Genomic DNA, 6,451 nt, shown 5'->3' on the forward strand with positions numbered 1-6,451 from the left:
GAGAGAAAGTCGGTAAACGACATACTTGTCCTCTTCTGTCTACAATTCTTTATTATTTAGACTGAGTTAGTCTAAATTTAGCATAATAAAGTTTTACTTAATTTTTTTCCATTTTTAATTTTTGGGAAGCGACTCAAGTTGTAGAGAATCTGGTATATATATATATATATATACACATACATACCAGATTCTGAAATTGAACTGAGAAAAACTGGACAACAATTTAATTAAGAATTATAAATTATAATTAATTTCCAATTCTTAATGCCTGGTCAGTGATAAAAAACACTGACCAGGCATGCAGTCAGGAATACATATCCATACTTGAAGTAGAAAAAGCCATCAAAGGCTTGAAATGTGGAAAGGCAGCAGGCATAGATGATATTCGACCAGAAATGCTGAAGTATGGTGGTATAAGAGTCTTACAGTGACTGCACTGCATAGTTCAGAAAGCCTGGACAGAGGGACGAATTCCCGATGATTGGAGTAGAGCTCTCATAGTACCCATATATAAAAAGGGAAATAAAACTGAATGTGAGAATTACAGAGGTATTTCCCTACTGAGTGTTCCTGGCAAGATCTATGCAAGTATACTTGAGAAACGGTTGAGAAGAATTGTGGAAGAAAAGCTTGGTGAAGAACAAGCTGGATTCAGGCCAAATAGAGGCTGTCAGGATCAGAGCTTCACTTTATGACAAATAGTCGAGAAAGCATGGGAATATAACAAAGATCTGTATTTAAGTTTTGTCGATTTGGAAAAGGCATATGACAAGGTGCCAAGAGAGAAGCTATTCAATACGCTGCAGTTATATGGTGTCAATGGGGCATTATATCAAGCAATACTTAGTCTTTATTTGAGTTGTAAGCCAGCAGTTAGAATTGAAGAATGTACAGGAAGATGTTTTAATGTTAAATCTGATGTTAGACAAAGATGTACATTATCCCCTCTGTTATTCATTATCTATATAGATCACATTATGAAGGAAAGTGGTATTAAAAATGATAACAGAATTGGAGATGTTAATGTCAGCTCTTTGCTTTATGCGACGATGTTATACTTCTAAATAAATCTGCTACAAGTGTGCAAGATTCCCTAACTAAATTGAATAACTGTTGTAATAGATATGGTATAAAGGTCAGCATTAAAAAGACAAAGAAAATAGGCAGAATCATTGAAAATGTCAACTGTGTTGTGAATGGAGAACCTGTGGAACAAGTAAAACATTTCAGCTACTTAGGCACGATTTTTACTGAAGATGGTAAATTAAATATAGAAATAGACAACAGAATCAGCAAAGCTGGTATGGTGGGAAGTCAATTGAATAAATTCATATGGAATAAGAAAGAAATTAGTCGGAACACTAAATTAGCATACAAGACAGTGTTCAAACCAGTTTTAACTTATAGATCTGAGAGCTGGGTCAGAAGTAAAACACTTGACCAAAGACTAGAGACCGCAGATATGAGAGTCCTGAGAAAGATTAGAGGCGTGAACATATGGCATCATATTAAAAATGAGATTATTAGGAAAGAACTTGACATTGTCAGCATCCAGGAATGCGTTAGCAGAGCTAATCTCAGGTGGTATGGTCACTTAAATAGAATGGGAGAGGAAAGATTAGCAAAACAAGTGTTCTCTGCCAGGTTGGCAGGAAAACGACCCAGAGGAAGACCAAGATATAGGTGGATTGATACGGTACAAAGTGCCTTAGACGATAGAAATATAAGATCTGATAATGTTGGAGTCTTGACAAGTAACAGACTGATTTGGAGGAAAATTGTAGATAGGAAGTTAGTAATGATGTAATTTTTTCATGTAGTACTGTCATATCCTGTACACCCCTTGAGGGTACATGGCAGGAATTTGATGATGATGATGAATTAATTTCCAAGTTACAGGATCTAGTGGAATATGAGCTAAATAACAAGACAGAACGGGACTTGTGTGAAGCACAAACCGGCAAAATAATCGAATAAATACTATCAAAACCAAGAAACGTTTTGGTAACCAGTTTGTACAGGATTTTTCTTTTTTAACCACAACAAAAGAATGTTCTGAATGATGTAGGAGGTCAAATACCAAGATCTCCAATGCACGAAGGAAAAGTAGAAGCTAGGCGATTAGTTCCTTCCTCCACCATCCGAGCGCAAAAGTGGTGGAAGTATTGACCAAAAGAAAGCTGTAGCAATGAACTCTGAAAACATCCATACATTTCGATATGATGGAAATTTCCTGCTCTTCGCACTTTCAAAATCAGTTTTTGATGTAATGATAACATGACTGGAATTATTTCAAAAGACTGTTTGCATTCAGTGCAAATATTTGGATCAGATTGAAACTGTAATCTAATCAAACAAATGAAGTATATAAATCATGATCATCTTGTTCGGCATTCTAATAATGGCATACAGTACTTGGACGAGAATGAGTGCTGTTCCATGGGAGAACAAATAAACACTGTTACGACCATAAGTGCTTGTAAGAGAGAAAAAAATGGCCACGCTATACTTCAGAGTCCCAAATAAAAGAAAAAAAAGGAAGTGTTTGGAGTTATCGCAGAAGTGTCGCATAAAAAAAATCGTCTTTTTTTTTATGCGACCATTGATAAAAAATTCTGTGACATCTCCATTCGCTGGATCAGGGAAGTTGGAATTGGAAACATTAGCCTCTTCAAGGAATATGACAACGTTAAAGTGGGGCTGGAATGGTGCATTGATTTGTGATTTTTTGGCACGAGGATAGCAAAGGCGATAATGCACGAAACGAAAGGTTACAAGTAAAAAGTAACATGTTATGTACTAAATCAAATTAAGAAAAAAAGTTAAAGCCGTATCTACACATAAATGAAATTTATAATCGAATGTGATCTTTTGGAAGAGAAAGGGAATAAGTAACGGATGAAAACATTGAAAAATAATCAAAGACAAGAAAGAAGCATATAAATAACGGATAAATACAAAATCGCTAGAAGCAAACAAAGAACAATAGCAAAAAAAAAAAAAAAAAAATAGAGAAACGTGGGATAACTTCATAGCAAAACTGGAAAGAGAATCTTACAGTGAAGAGATGAAATACATACAAAATTCTAATGAATGTGAATGAAGAGGTAATAGAAAAATTTTGTAAAACTTAAAATAATGAAAAAGAAATCCTGGCTGGACTTCTTTCAAAACTTACCGCAAGATAGTAGTTAGCATTATGTCAGTTTTATATTCGTTACTATTTTCACACTGGAAGAAACATTACAAGAAATCCAACAAGCAATACAGCAAAGCAAATCAGGAAAATCCACTGGAGAAGATGGAATAAATATATAGAAGTTATAGAATATGCAGGCATACTATTCATCAAACAATTTTGAACATTATTTAACAATATCTGGCAGCAAAGCAAAATCCCAGAAAGTTGGAATAAGGCAATTAGTCTCTCAATATATAAAAATGGAATAAGTGCAACTGTGAAAAATACAGAGGAATAAATCTCCTAAATACTGGTTATAAGTTATATGCACTAATAGTAACTGTAAAACTTATATTATATTATACGTAGAAGATAAACTTTGCGAAGAACAAAATGGCTTCCAAAAAAGGACGATCTTGCAATGACCCAGCTTTTACACGAAAAATCTTAATGGAAAACATTATGAATGCAATATAGAAACACAAAGCATGTGTAGACCCAGAATATTTTTGACAGTCTTAAGAAACAATCTATGGACTGTACTCAAGTATCTAAACATTCCAAATCAGTTGCTTGCTTCTATGACTAACATGCATCAGAACAACTACATAGCTGGAAGAATCAATGAAGAGTTACAGAAGTGAAATCAATAAACAGAAGGGTCTGTCAAGGATGCCCAATGTCACTACTCTTATGTAATATCTATGTAGACCAAATAGGACAGAAATTAAAGAAAAATATAAAATTGACATGCAAACTGGATCGTGGAACTATACTTAGTACCCTTTTGTTTGCAAATGACAGATAATCATAGCCAGAAGTGACGGTGAACTGCAAAGATCAATATACGCTTTTTAAACATTAAGTAAAAAAAATGGATTGCAAATATCTACAGACAAAACAAAAATCATGGATTTTGAAGAATCGCCTCCAGTCGGAAGTAAAATCGTGACTGTTAAAATAAAATTTTAGAACAAACTAACTGCTTCAAATACCTTGGATGTGCTGTATCAATACAAAAGAAGATGACATTGACATAATTTCAACCTTTTTAAAGATAATAGGAATGATCAATATTTTCAAGCCTAACCATGTTCAAAACTGTACGGGAGTGAATTAAACTGCAGAAGAAAAAAGAAAAGAAATTGGAGAAATGAAATTCCTGCGATGCATAAGCCTAAACTCTCTAGGACTAAAAAAAGCACAAAAATTAAAAAAAAAATAGACTCAATATTGAAGAAAGTATATGAATATCGAAAGAATGAACGGTGCAAAACTATCCAAAAAAAACACCCAGTTAGAGGATATAGAAGTCAGGGATGAAACAGGCCATTGGGCCTAAGTCCCTGAAATGATGATGATAATAATCAAATATGTTTGTATAAATTAATTCTTTGTAAAAATTTAAAAACTTCGTGCCATTTGTCCGAGTCGAAAACTTTCTCTCTGGCCTAATCTTCCAAGTCGGAAGCACATTATCGTGAACATCTTGCTAAATAGAAGGTGTTCCCAAAGGAGAGAAAGTTTCTGATAAATACAAGATGACCCTTATGCCTTAGAGATTAATATGCAACTTCTCCGAGCTGTGTTCTAAGTTTTTCCATATGAAAGAACACCGAAACCAGTTGTCATTTCTTATACATGTCTCTAAACGGCCAAATTGTCCAACGTTGATGGCGACACTGTGTGATGGAGAGAAGATCATTGCTTTCTAAAAATCACGAAGTCTGGCTTTTACCATTTCTTCCAATGTCTTACAAAGATAACTAGCTAGAATAATAGATCGGTAATCGTTTTCTTGTGTTGGATCCTTTCCTGGTTTTGGGATGGCAAAGACAATTGTCTTACGCAAAGAATTCGAAAATTCAACTTTAAGTATTCTGTTTCATAGTAAGAAGAGATCCACAGAAGTATGAAAGATGTTTTATCATCTCATAATGGATGGCATCAGATCTTACAGAACTAAAAAGAGTTTTAAATGCTTAAGAGCTTCAATTGCTACACTGCTGTGAGACATAAAAAACAGCTCTCTTCAGTTTCTCCTTAATGAATGTATGGCTCTTGTTCATTTTGCAGGAATTTGAACTGCTGTTTCTACTTTTGTTTCAATATTAAAAACTTCTGAATATGAAGCAGTTGCTGAGATTCTAGGAATCAGTATTCCAAAGTGTCTGCTATGGCTTGGGTTCAGCAACAACCCATTCATTATGTTCCAAGGTAGACAATTTTTTTTTTTAAGTCCACCATTCATTTTGCCAGACTGGTTGGCCGAGTGGTTAGTGTACCTGCTCTCTAGCCAAAAGGCTGAATGTTCGAATCCTGCCGTGGGCATGGATGTTTGTGATTGTCCTTCACCTTCATACATACATTCATTCATACAAATGTTGAATCTACTTCTCCCATAGTGACCCTTTCTATCTTAGGAGGGTGTTTATACATTTGTATGAATGAATGTATGTATGAAGGTGAAAGACAATCATCTCCAGCAATGGGAGAGGCCTTTTCGCAACAGTGGGGAATATATACATAATAGGCTGAAACCCTTCATTTTCTGGATAACCCCATATCACGTTTGCACTGGTTGTTTGATTAATAAGTGACGTAAATTTGATTGAAATTGCTTTTGACCCAGACGTCTAAGGTAATGTGGTTTGGTCCAACCATCTCTAAAAGCTATGATCTTTGATACGGTAGGATGCTCCATCTTGATTTCTTTTGCCTGTTTGGCACTTAGGGTTCCACAAGGATTTGGACAGAGTTGAAATCAAGACAGGTTTTGAAATTGCAGTTATTGCTATCAGCACAACAGTCTGCTACTGCTACAAACATCACTGCTTCATTGACAGGTGTTTGACTGACTGCTTCAGCATTACATTTTACAAGATGGGAAAAGTAAAGTAGTCAGCATTGGTCATTTTTTCACATGGACCCCAAATTATTAGAACATGGTTCCTTTGAGGTAGTAATAAATCACAGAAAAATATTCCCTTCCATATATTTTCAACATCCCGTGGGGCACACTGAAGTCTATTATTGAAGAAGGCACCGAGTCTGTTATTAAGAAGGGAGTAGGTAATATCGCCAAGCACATGCTCCATGATTCGGCCTCGTCCATTCATGTTGGCACTACCACCAGTGTTCTATCTGTCTGTTAAAAATTACCAATAAGAAGTATGGGTTGAGGCAGATGTAACATATCAGGGTATTTGATTTTAACTGAGAAGCCAATAGTAAATAAAGGAGAATATTATAATAACAGATCCCACTGTC

This window comes from Typopeltis vanoorti, chromosome 4 (assembly GCF_054136105.1).
Source record: "Typopeltis vanoorti isolate ZY-2024b chromosome 4, IOZ_Tvanoo_1.0, whole genome shotgun sequence".
In the NCBI taxonomy this organism is placed as follows: Eukaryota; Metazoa; Arthropoda; class Arachnida; order Uropygi; family Thelyphonidae; genus Typopeltis; species Typopeltis vanoorti.